The sequence below is a fragment of the Squalius cephalus genome (assembly GCF_949319135.1).
Source record: "Squalius cephalus genome assembly, chromosome: 5".
NCBI lineage: Eukaryota > Metazoa > Chordata > Actinopteri > Cypriniformes > Leuciscidae > Squalius > Squalius cephalus.
The window spans coordinates 38,491,361-38,504,136 of NC_137126.1; the positions used below are offsets into that span (position 1 = coordinate 38,491,361).

The 12,776-nt window shown below is 37.9% G+C and overlaps 1 long non-coding RNA gene across 1 annotated transcript in view; it reads left to right on the forward strand.

The window, feature by feature from the left end:
- Positions 1-9,992, forward strand: part of LOC307159541 — a 33,143-nt gene extending 23,151 nt beyond the window's left edge. The window contains exon 3 of the long non-coding RNA XR_013821403.1: positions 9,838-9,992. This is a non-coding gene — a long non-coding RNA (uncharacterized lncRNA). The remainder of the gene's footprint in view (positions 1-9,837) is intronic.
- Positions 9,993-12,776: the final 2,784 nt, after the last annotated feature.

Here is a 12,776-nt window from a genome sequence, read left to right on the forward strand (position 1 = left end):
GCAGAGCAGGGCGGGGCCTGGCAACACAGTGTGATTGAGATTTATACGTCACGTTAGCGTTGTCGGTGAAAGGAGTGCTAGTTCATGAAGCTTGGGGATGATGTCCTACCCACGGGCGTAATTTCCTATGGGGACACTTTCCAAAATCCCGTTGTCCCCCCCACCCCCACTCAAATTCGTTTGTTATGATGTTTAACCGCACGCCATCATTGCCACGGAGGAGCAGGACCGAGCCTGTGTAAAATAGCTCACTGAATGTTCTAATGAGCAAGTAGCGGTTGCGGCACAGACAGCTATGAAACGCCAGAAACAACAACAGGTGACTTTAATGTCAATCATGGATGAAAAGAAAGAAAGGAGATGTGAGTTGGTTGATTCAGTAAATTAGCTCAGGTCAGGATAATCATATTTTCTGTCTACACCTGTTGATAACTGAGCTAACGTTAACATACACTGCTGCTTGGTAACTTCAGACTTGGCTAAATATTTAATTTTAATATTTAATTAAATATTCTGTGTAGCTTACAAAAAAAAAAAAAAACATTCTGTGTAGGCCTACCATGAAAACGAGTCCACTTTAAACCGCAGCATTTTCTGTCAGCAATGTATGACAACAAGTATCCAGAGCACATCAACTGACCACAGGGGTTCCTCAGGGTTCAGGTCTTGGTCCCCTCCTCTTCTCCATCTACACCACATCACTGGGACACATCATACAGGCACACGGTTTCTCCTACCACTGCTATGCTGATGACACACAGCTCTTCCTCTCATTTCAACCAGATGATCCCACAGTAGCTGCACGGATCTCAAGCTTTCTGGCGGACATCTCGACATGGATGAAGGAACATCACCTGCAGCTCAACCTGGCAAAGACTGAGCTTCTCGTCCTCCCTGCCAATCCGTCTATACAGCACGACTTCACTATCCAGCTAGATTCAGCATCAATCACCCCATCAAGGTCTGTCAGAAATCTTTGAGTAACGTTTGATGACCAGCTGACCTTCACAGATCACATTTCAAAGACAACTCGATCATGCAGGTTTGCACTGCACAACATCAGGAAGATCAGGCCTTTCCTTACTGAGCATGCAACACAACTTCTCGTCCAGGCCCTGGTCATTTCTAGACTTGACTACTGCAATGCTCTTCTGGCCGGACTTCCATCATGTGCAACTAAACCTCTACAAATGATTCAGAATTCTTCAGCTCATCTTGTCTTCAACGAGCCCAAGAGGGCCCACGTCACTCCTCTGTTCATCTCTCTGCACTGGCTACCTCTTGCTGCTCGCATCAAGTTCAAGGCATTGACGCTTGCTTACAGATCTATCACAGGCTCAGCTCCCTCCTACTTTCACTCGCTCCTACGAGTCTACATCCCTACCAGAAGCCTACGATCGGTCAACGAGCGACGGCTCGTGGTTCCATCACAGAGAGCCACAAAATCACTTTCCAGAACATTCTCATTCACAGTTCCATGCTGGTGGAACGCTCTCCCCACCCTCATCCGGAACGCAGAATCCCTGACAACATTCAAAAGACAGCTGAAAACCCATCTCTTCCGTGAGCACTTAACCTCATAAAAAAAAAAAACCTTCCCTTTCCCCTTTAAAACCTCACTTATCGGGCTTATGCTACTCTGAATAATGCCTGAACTCCGTATTTTGAGCACTTCTTGCGTTGTTTTTGCCTCTTCACGATGACTCGCTTAATTTAGTCCTAATTTGTAAGTCGCTTTGGATAAAAGCGTCTGCTAAATGACTAAATGTAAATGTAAACAAGTAGCCTAACGTTAGTGCTGTCAATGTAAACGCATGCGATTAATTTTTGTCCAGCTTTAACGTGTTAAAATATTTATCGCAGCGTCCGTTCTTTCTGTCATCCTTTGGGTTATATGATCATGCTCTCCTTCACGCAAATGTTTTAAACTATCAATGCGCGAGAAGACAAAAGAGAACGCGCTGTCAGTGAATGTCCTCCTGAAACACACACACACACAGAGAAAGACGCGCGCCAGTATCGCAGTCGACAGCGCGCCATCGAGTTCTCTTTCTCGCTTGAACGAACCATAACACACACATTTATGCCAAAATGTCAGTTTTGTCGAGTATCTTCACAAGAACAGTCAAATGAGTTAAATGCAATCTTAAATGGAAGTAAAGGGTAGAGAATGAGATCCTGTCAGCAGCGGCGGGTATTAAAGTGACAGCAATTCTCTCTGTTAGTAAAGTTAACCAAAGAACAATGGGAACAGAGAAAATTACTAACTGCTCAACGCTTAAGGATTAATCTATTTTTCATTTATAATTTATGCAGTGCGGACTGTTTTATAAACGTATTCAATTTCTATATAATTCACATCGGTTAGACAGGTAAGGTACAGGTAAATATGACATTTATTATGGGTTTAAGTGAGGATTGTTTTAAGTTCACTTAAATTAAAAGTTGTTATATTTTTTAAGCCTAATAAATGTTTCAAATTTTGGAAAAATAAATTTTCATGAGACATAAGTAGCTATATCAGTGATACTGGTCTTCATTCATAAAAATATGGCATTAACATGCTTGAAAATAAATGGTGCCAATGAATCCCCCCCCCCCACACACATACACACACAAAAATGTCAGGCTCAGGATTTTTTTTCACTTTAACCCCTGTTAATTATTACAGAGTAAAAATTATTTGATCTTGGGTATGTGATGCATAATATACAGCCTGTAGATACAGGTTCAAAACTCAATTTTTATAGTCTAGGGCAGGGGTGGGCAAACTTTTTGGCTCAAGGGCCACACTGGGTTTTAAAAATTTGACAGAGGGCCGGCCCAGTAGCAGATTATGAAGCACGATCTCATGAAAGTGCGTATCTATACCACAAATTTTATTTCTCGTGCCATTTATATGCCAAAAATGTTTTTTTTTTTTTTTTGCGTGCATGCTACACACTGTAAACCCCTTGGTTAGGATTAGGGGTGTGGAGTGAGTGCGTGCCTATTACACGCCATAAAGTGCGTATCATATGCACGCGAAAACATATTATGCACTACAAATGTACAAGTGTACACTTAGAAGAGTAAAAATGACAGGTTACGTTAATTCAACTTTATTAAAACTGAATGGCAATTTGCACTCCCAAAAGTCATACATTTGTGGAAATAAACGAATATACAAATTTATTTTAAGAATAATAAAATAAAACATAAAAGGCAAAGGCAGATCAGAACATTTAATGAAAAAAAACGGGTTCTGTACATGGCAGACAGGGGAGCGTAGTCGAAAGCCGGACGATAAAGGTCGGTAAACGGAATCGGGCAGGATACATCCACAAATCCAGAGGAGCAAAGAAACTAAATAGCAGACAAATCAAAGGAGTCTATGCGCTTAAGTCGCTGTCTGTTTGGTTTCCATGGTGACGCGTCATTGCTTGTTACGTGACACACCGCAGCCACAACAGCGCTGAATGAATGATGATCTGCTTTTATGTCATTTTTCCTTTTTTACATTTGTTAGCTATGGCATGCAATATCTGATATTCCGATTGTCAAATATATGCAACGCAATATATATATATATATATATATATATATATATATATATATATATATATATATAACGCAAAGTATTGCAAGAAAAAAGGCAAAATATGCGATCTTAAGACAATTTTTTTAAATACTCGGCGGGCCGGATTAAACAGCATGTGGCCCGCGGGCCGTAGTTTGCCCACCCCAGGTCTAGGGCTATATTTTTTTGTTTTTAACTGGCTTATGTTTTTTTGAGCATATAAGAAGTAAGAAGAGGCGAGGTTGTTTGAAAGCTGTTAAATTGAGATAGTTTAGGTGTGTTTTACACAAATAAAAGCAAATTTTAGGCACGCCCTACCTCAATTAAAAATAACCCCGATTCATCGACATGCAATGAAGGTAAGAACAAATTTATGTGTGTAGGAACCTGCATGAAATTTTTTTTTGCACATACATTCCCAAATTGAATTCAGTTATTAGTTTAACTGAGCTATCAGTTATTAGGCTTATTGCATTTCATGCAATATGCTCTGTTAAATGCTGCACATTTTGACAAATGTAGTATGCCATAACATTCCATTCAAACATTTGACATATAGACATGCTATTCCAATCATAGCCTTTTGATCATAGCATAGTTATTTCTGAATTACAAATTACTAAACATATATTACAAGATGCGTTTCCTGAAAATCTAAATTGCCAACAAAAAACTTTTCAGAGAATTTCAGTTTCTTGAACATAACGGTATTTTGTCTTGTTGACAGAGTTTGTCATCTTGTTTTAAGCACAACACTCATTTAGTGGAACAAGAAAAAGTTCATGTATGATATTTTTTATGACAAGTCAAAATTACTGGTCTAAAACTGAATTTTTGCCACGTGTCTGTAATGCACAGAAAAGATGTCTCATTATTACATGGTTCTAGCTGTTTTCCTGATGTGTTTTTCTGTCTTTAGCTTGCGTCAGCTCTATTTAGTGGAAGGGATGCTTCCTCCAACATGCTGAGATGTTTATGTCAGTGCTGTGGGCCACACTTTTTACTGTTACCCACTGAACGCTGCCCCAGATCTCTGCAGTAATTGCTTTGCAGTAGGTACTTTAGCTCACAATAAGGGAGAAAAAACCTAACTAGATGGAATCTTACAATAGAGGCACGGGAAAGATAACGAGATGGGAAAAACCTGTCCAAATTCAGCATCAGGCATGAAACAGCCAAACAAAGAAGGTTTCCAGGTTTTTTAGCTGCTTTTTTATGGTTGGGGGTTTTGCTCCAGGTTTTGGCAAACATGTAGACTGAGAAAGAGCAAGAGATTGTTAAAATAAATAGTTGATGAATTCTGAAAATATTCGTATGGGTGAATAAGTGAGAGAGAAGAGAGATGGGAAATGTGCCTTTCTTGTTAGCCACTGAGGCCAGACTTCCTTGGCTCTGTTTCACTGAGCCCCAATAGGCAAAAGAAATGAAAGAGAGAAAATACAATGAAAATGTTAAGAAAAAAAATCATTAAGCTGCGCAGATGAACTCTACATCAGTTAAATATTCTAATGTTTTCAGTTTAACATCTAACATCCATTTGAGCTGAATAGAGGCTGGTCTTGTCATATTTCATTTGGTGATGGGCTTTTAGTGTAGTCCACAGTTTCTCAAGGCTTTTTTTCTTTTCTTCTGCATGTGCAGCCGGAACTCTGTGGCTTTTACTGCTGTTTGCTCTCACTGTACTGTACACAATTTGCAGCAAATATACCTTAACTGCAATAAACCTGTTTGACAATATCATGTTTACAATTTGCGGGGAGGTAGAAAAGTAATATTGCAGACAGGAAACAGCAGTATATTATGGATTTTTTTTTTTAGAATAAATTACATTGAAAGTAAGGTGCAGTTGTAATACTTGCTTTTTAGTGGATACAATCTGGATACAATCTTTACATTTCACAAAGACAAAAACACATTAAAACCACTACACTGTAATTTCATACATGTGCTTCTCTTCTCTTTTATTTTATATTTTCTTCTCCCTTTTCCTCTTCTTTTATCTTTTTTTTGTGGCTTCTCGTTTGTCTTTTCTCTTCTTGCTTCTCTTCTCATCTTGTCTTACCTCTCTTATTGTCTCTTTTCACCTTGTCTCATCTCTGATCTTTTCTTTTCTTTTTGTTATCTTTTGTCTCTTTCTCCTTGTCTCGGCTCTCCTCTTTCTCGTCTTATGTCTTTCTCTTTCTCCTCATCTCGTCTCGTGTCTCCTCTTTATTTGTACACTCCTGTCTCATATCTCTATCTGAAGTCCTGTGGCCACTGGAGTGTCTGTCCCACAGAGCTCTGTGGTCAATGTAAACCAATACATGATCAATAAGGACATGTAGCTCTCTGTCTCTCCCACTCGCGCTCACACACACACACACACACACACTTGATATGTGTTTACAGCTGATATGTTTACAACACATGTCTGTTTTCCTGAATCTTGAATACAGATATTTATTCTAGTTAAACTCTTAAGATCTGACCTTTCCTTTCTTTCTTTCATGCTCTCTTTCTCTCTCACTCACTCAGAGAGTGGTCATTTACATATGGCCTAATTCTGAAGAGGGGGAAAAAAAGGAATTTAATGATGTTCAATGTTCATTTATCTCTCCTGGGCTGGAAAGAGAGAGAAGCTTTGGCATTAATTAATGATGGTAATATTGTAAATGGGTAGAGTACCAGCATCATTTCAACACTTAAAACATAATGGTGTTTTTTTTTTTTTTTTTACTTTTTAAAGCGTGGTTTATGTTTTAAAATTCATGCACTCTATGTAGAAGTAGACTGCTCTATATAAACTAAAGGGCCAGTTTTAATATGAACAAACGATATTGTATAGCACACTGCAAGGTTTTATAAAAACAACCAATGGTTTGTCCTAAATCTTGTGCAGCGTGACGGAGGCGGTGGCTTATTTATTTCTGTGTCAGGTTTTGGAGCAGCTGTGCCGGCTGCAGGTGGAAATGCAGAGTTTCGATCCTCTAAAAGCACAAAGCATGATCTCTGCTTACAAACGCTGGATGACTGCATCCATACCCTCCAAAACAACATTTAACCCCCTCGGCACTCAACCTAGCCATAGTTAGCGAATTTGATGTGGACAAGCTCACCTGTTTCTCTGGCTTTTTAAAGATGAGGATGTACTTGACTTAATACCGTGTGGCTCAAAGAAAAAAGTGATTATTCACACTAGAACAGCTCTCTATAATTCAATAGAATTGAACTGAATAAAACAGAACTTCAAAGAGCAGGAACAGAGAAAGAGAGAGAATGATTTTTGCTTAGAGGAAATTTTAATGGGTTTGCATGTTATGTTCTAAAAGAGTCTTACTGTCACTCTCGGCTCCATTAAAAACATTTTCTCTTCATAAAGAATCAAATGATGAAAAGAGGAACAGCAGGAGAGAATTTGGGAGTGATTTAATTTTTTTTCTTCTAATTTTGCTTCTCTCTCTCTCTCTCTCTCTCTCTCTCTCTCTCTCTCTCTCTCTCTCTCTCTCTCTCTCTCTCTCCTTCAAACTGACACAGTCACAAACACCTGCTATCAAAAATGTCACACACACACACATTCTGCACACACACAAGCAGACACAGATTGGCATTCTTTCTCCATCCAGCTGCCGGGACATCGCCTCCTCTTAGATTTTCCTCACTGTTGTAAACACATTAATTAAAGACATTAATTGATTAGGAGATAAGACGGTCATTAAAAATGAACTTTGTTATCGTTCCACCCTGCTGAGTGTCCACGGAGCGACTCTCTCTCTTTACTGATGGAGCTCACGCTGGGAGTGGGTGTGTAAGAGCTTTCTACCTGCTGGGGGCTGGGATTTTCGACTCTTTTGTTCCCTCTTGGCCTGCACTTTTTCATAATTGACTTTTCGTGACAATTTGGTTAATTTGTCCGTCCGCATATATTGTGAAAATGAGACATTTTTCCCTCTTTAACTATTGGCATAGGATGGAAGTTTGGTTCTTACAACCTACTGTGGTCAAATAATACATTATTGCTGTTGTTGTTGTGTTGTTTTTTTCTTTGTTATCCAGATGGGCACAATTTATTTGTCCCCCATGCCCTTTCTCTTAAAATTAAAAGTGCCATTTTTTTGCTAATGGATTATTTGCTAAAAGTCTACAAGTTTGCAAGCATCCAGGGCAAAATGTGATTTTGGATTATTATTTATAATACTTATAGTAATTATAGTAATTACCATATAAGTAAAGTATTGTAGTAAGTTGCAGTTATCACACTTTATTACACGGCTCTGTGGAATACTTGATTCTGATTGGTCAATCGCACCATCCAGCATATGTTATTCTCAGATAACAACCGCTGAAAACAGATAGCACAGGCTCATCCGGGTTACTGAAGTCAGCAGCGCTATACGCTTGCTGGGAACGTTTTTTCTTCGTGGAAGTTTTGCCTTTGGTGAGCTAATAAAATATTAGAACTCAGTCAAATCAATATTTTGTGTACAGTTATTTAATTATGCCATCCAGTATCGTGGACTCTCTCTCTCTTGTTTCATACAGATGCAGCTGCTGCCATTTTGTGACTATTGTTTTGTACACTGTTGGATTATATGATACAAACAGGTACGATTTTAAAACAGTTTAATCTGAAATCAATATATCTTATCTTCATAATTATTTATGTGGCGAAATGCTGCGTAATAAGTGGTATGACTGTTTACCGTATCTCTTAAATGTCCATCTAGTTTACTTGCTGCGCTAACAACTGCTTTCTTCGCGGAAGCTTTGCGTTTAAAGACCTAATAAAATATTTCAACTCAGATCAATATTTCGTGTCTAGTTATTTACTTATGTGGCAAGTAGCTGTGTAATAAGCAGGATAATGTACATCCAGCCGGTTGTTATCTCAGAACAACCCCCCGACAGGGTGATGAGGACCCCGACGCGAAGCTCTTTACATTATCCCTTGTGTATTTGACCCAGAATAAAATATAAAGCAGTAATTATTTTCTTTTTGATTACCTGATAATGGAAATATGTACACATTACAGTCAGACATGCACCTTTGGCCCAATTATTTTATTCACATTATTATTATTATTATTTTAATATTATTGGGTCAACACACTTTTATAGCTTCACTCATTGATAGCCAATGAAGCATAGCCATCAAAAAATAAGGATTTATGCTGCATTGTCCAAAACTCCACTTTGCCTTGATAATTTCAGAACTTTAGAGGGCACTGCATATGCAAATGCACTCATCATATGTCAAATGAGCAACAATGCTTTGTTACACTCACACCATGAGTCATGGTTGATTAGCTTCAGTAGTTAACCCTCGCTGGTAGATGCTGTGCATGTTTTTTCAGTCATTCAAAAATAGCCTGGCATTTTTGATTTTTTTTTAAACATTTAAACCACCAAAATGTCATTATATTATATTAGATGTTTTAGCAGTTTAAAACATTATCTACACAAGTACGTGAACCTAGACATTTCTAGCTAAGCAAACTTGATGTTGTACATTCATTGCATTCAGAAATGCAATTTACTATAAACATTATTTATCCATGCACATTATTTATTTAAATGTGTGAAGGGCTGTGCAATAAGATGAGTTTAAATTTTTCCCTGCAGCAAACTGTAACTCTCATGAAACATTCACTCTTTTACTTTGCAATACTCACTTTATATGATCCAGTCAATTCCTGATGGAGAAAATTAAGTCCCAATGTTTTTTTTTTTTTCTCATTTGGTAATCTGTTTCACTCGTATACATACGTCACAAAAGAAAAAAAAAATTCTATCACAATTTCATGGCAACTTTGAGTATGTTCACCAAAAACATTCATTGACCAAGTACTCGTGTCTGCGTTCGTATGCTTTCGTAAAAGTTGATTTTGTAATGTTTCTAGCCTCCTGGTTGCGTATATAGATTTCTCAGGTTTAATAGAGCTTTTCCTCTCACACAGCCTGTTGGTTTCTTGTTGAGTCAAATATAGTTTGCAGTGCTCTGCCCAATCCTTAAATAACAGCCTCTGTGTAAAGCCTACAATGTGTCAGGTTCACAAAACAATCTGTGCAGTAATGTGCCACGCAAACCGCTGAAGAATGGCTCCGGGTTAAATACGACTTAAGCTCTATCAACAGCATCTGTGGCATGCTGTCGATTACCACAGAAAATCATTTTGAGTCATATCTCAGTGTGTAAAAACAAACAAACAAACAACAAAAATCACTAAATATTTAGCACTTAAACATGTTCTCTCTTGTGTGTAAAGGTGTTTTATGTTTCTCTTTATATCTCTATTTCTCAGAAATAATAATAAAAAAACAGACGTGTTTTCTCACCATGAAGATGTCCAAGCAAAGCAGCAAACAAGGATTTAGAGGACAATGGGGAATGGGAGTCTGTGGTTACAGTGACAGCGACAGTCCCAAACATGAAATGGGATGCCCACTTGACGAAAAGGGAAAAAACCTGTCAGGAAAAGGGGAGTACAAATGCATTTCTCAATTTATTGGATGAAGTATAGTCTGGTAAGAATGATAGGAATGTGTTAGCTGAAGCAGGTGTTGATAACAAGATGTAAAAGGTGCCTGATGAAGGGATGACAAATGTAGACTGATGTGTCAGATTTTTCTAAAGTAAGTTGTTCTCTGTGAATGTGTCTGTTGCTTTTCTTAGTTAAACCCAAAGGATTTATATCAGGAGTCCTCAAACAGCGGGCCGCGGTCCGTGGCACATAATGACAGCGGTAGTACAATTTTCCCATTTCTACAGTTTGAAGTTCAAAACAATTATTTTAGTCCAGACTTCAAGAGTAAAACCCTGAACCCCCATACATTATCTTTTCTGTCACATGGCCTTCTGCCATTCATAGTAAAAAATTATAATAGCCTGATAAAACATCCAATCTTACTTTTTAATATTCATTTCCAATTAGGCTCAACTGATTAATTTTTATTTTTTGTGTGAAAATTCTTTAAATTAGCTCTTACACCACTGCTTTGGCTCATCTTTGATGACTATTTCACTTCTATATGACTTATATATCCAGAAAGAAGGAAACATAGAGACCGGACCTCTTGGAACTTTAATTGAACACCCCTGATATAGATCTTTTCTTTCTATATATTTTATTTTTTATGCAGATTTTCTGGTAACTGTATGCAAATTACCTATATGTGTGTGTTACACAAAGTGTTAAATGAAATGAAATGATATTAAATATGGTCTTTATTTGTTTAAGTAAACAATTAGAGATTAATTGTGCTGAATTAATAATAAATAATATTTCTTTACATATAGTAGTAGGCAAATGTCACAATGGGTAAATCATAGTGCGACATGCTATTGAAGATGATTTGTATATCTGTTTGCATTATAAGTTAATTATTTATAATTATTTCCTTATTTTTGTCCTCTGTGTCTTTCCTTTTGTTCTTATACCACCAATTCCCTTTCTCATGGCGGTTTTACTTAGAGGATCTGCAATCGTAAATGGGCTCAGAGACAGAAGCAAATGAGCTCTGGTTTCAGAGCTCATTAATTTAAAATGGAATACTTTTCCTGCAAGTTGGAGTAGTTTTTCTGCAAGAAACCCACAGTGATCAGAGTAATGAGGTTTACTGGGGATTGTGGTGAGATGGGGGCTACATTCTCCGTCAGGGCTCTTATATTAGTACAGGTGTAGTGTTGTTGTTTTGCACTGCTTTGAGTATGAAAATTGTGTCCAAGAATGATTTGAACCAAGGTGTTTACCAGTATTGTGGGCGGCACTGCCATGTTCACTTTATTTTAGTGTCTAGATATTTACTAAGCTGGCCCACGTTTGAAGAACCTTTCGATCAGAGGACATTACGCTAATGAGAGCTGACTGTTATTGTACTACTGCTGCTGATAGGGAAAAAAGACAACATCTGTTTTGTCCAACATTATTGCATTTCTAGATTTTTGAAGGGATAAAACCAATCAGTTAAGCAGTCCACCTGGTTGAAATTCTCAGAGGGCGGAGCTGCGAGGCTGGTCAGATTTTATACCCCATATAGCAGAAGAAATAAAGTGTGTAGCGCTGCTATAACTCCTGATCCTCTCTTGGATCATAAGAAGATCACCGTTGATAATGCATTATGTGGTGCAATAAAACCTTCTTTTGGCATTTTATTGCAAAATTCCTTCAGAGTAACATAAGCTATGACAGTGAAAAGGCTCAGATATGGGTGTTTTGTCTCCAGTATTCATCTCGTTAAACAAGAAGTATCAGAATGAATATAAAGAGTCATGGGAGTTATGTTTTTCTAGTCAAGGGCAAAAAGCTGTTGTGGAGCAGGCTTGTTTTTCACACTGCTCTTGTTGATCGGAAGCATCAGCTAAGCTTGTACTGGAAGATATAGTGATGCGGGTCGTAGTTAGGGCATGCTTCACCCACGTTAGAGACATTGATAGGGCCAACAACATTTTTCTTTAATTTGGAATGCGAGACTAGTCAGGAGAAGCAGATGCTGTGCCTGAAGAATAATGAAGGCATTGTCATCTCCATCTGCTATGCACACACTCACTGTTGAATATTATTCTGACCTGTATACTGTTGATGAATCAGACGCGCTGTATGGAGCTGAACTGTTCCAGAACCTCTCAAAAAAATCGCTGAAGTTAAATTTCAAAAAGCAATGATAGAATGTCTGTAGCAGGCCTCAGGCCTTGATGGGTTTGCCTTGAATGTAATAAACATTTCCTAAACATAATCAGAAAAGACTGTTTGAATGAATATCTTGTTCTGTGTTGGCCATGTCTATCTAAATAAGATCTTGTGTCTTACTGTGTGTTGGGTACAAGACCCTTTACTGGGATCTCAGTAGTCTCAGACAGCACACTCGCCGACTGCCCACTAACTGATGCATATTGCACACAAACTGGAAATCACTTTCTTGATCTAGTAAGATCTAATCTGATTGGCTGGTTTTATGCAATTTCTGAGAGTAGGGGCAGATATTTTCTTTATTGGTCTGTATGGAAAGTCAAAGGCACCTGTCTGATTTAAGGATGAAATAACCACTGTATTTGCCATTGTTTGCAATGTTAATTATTCAATAATTCATTCATAATATTAGTTAGTTAGTTAGTTAGTTTCTTAGCTGAAAATTGGTCTTTAGTCTCGCCATACAATCACAAAAACAATTAACAATACACAGCATCCACCCGATACATATAACAATACACAACATCTACAATATCAAAGATTAAAATATTCAC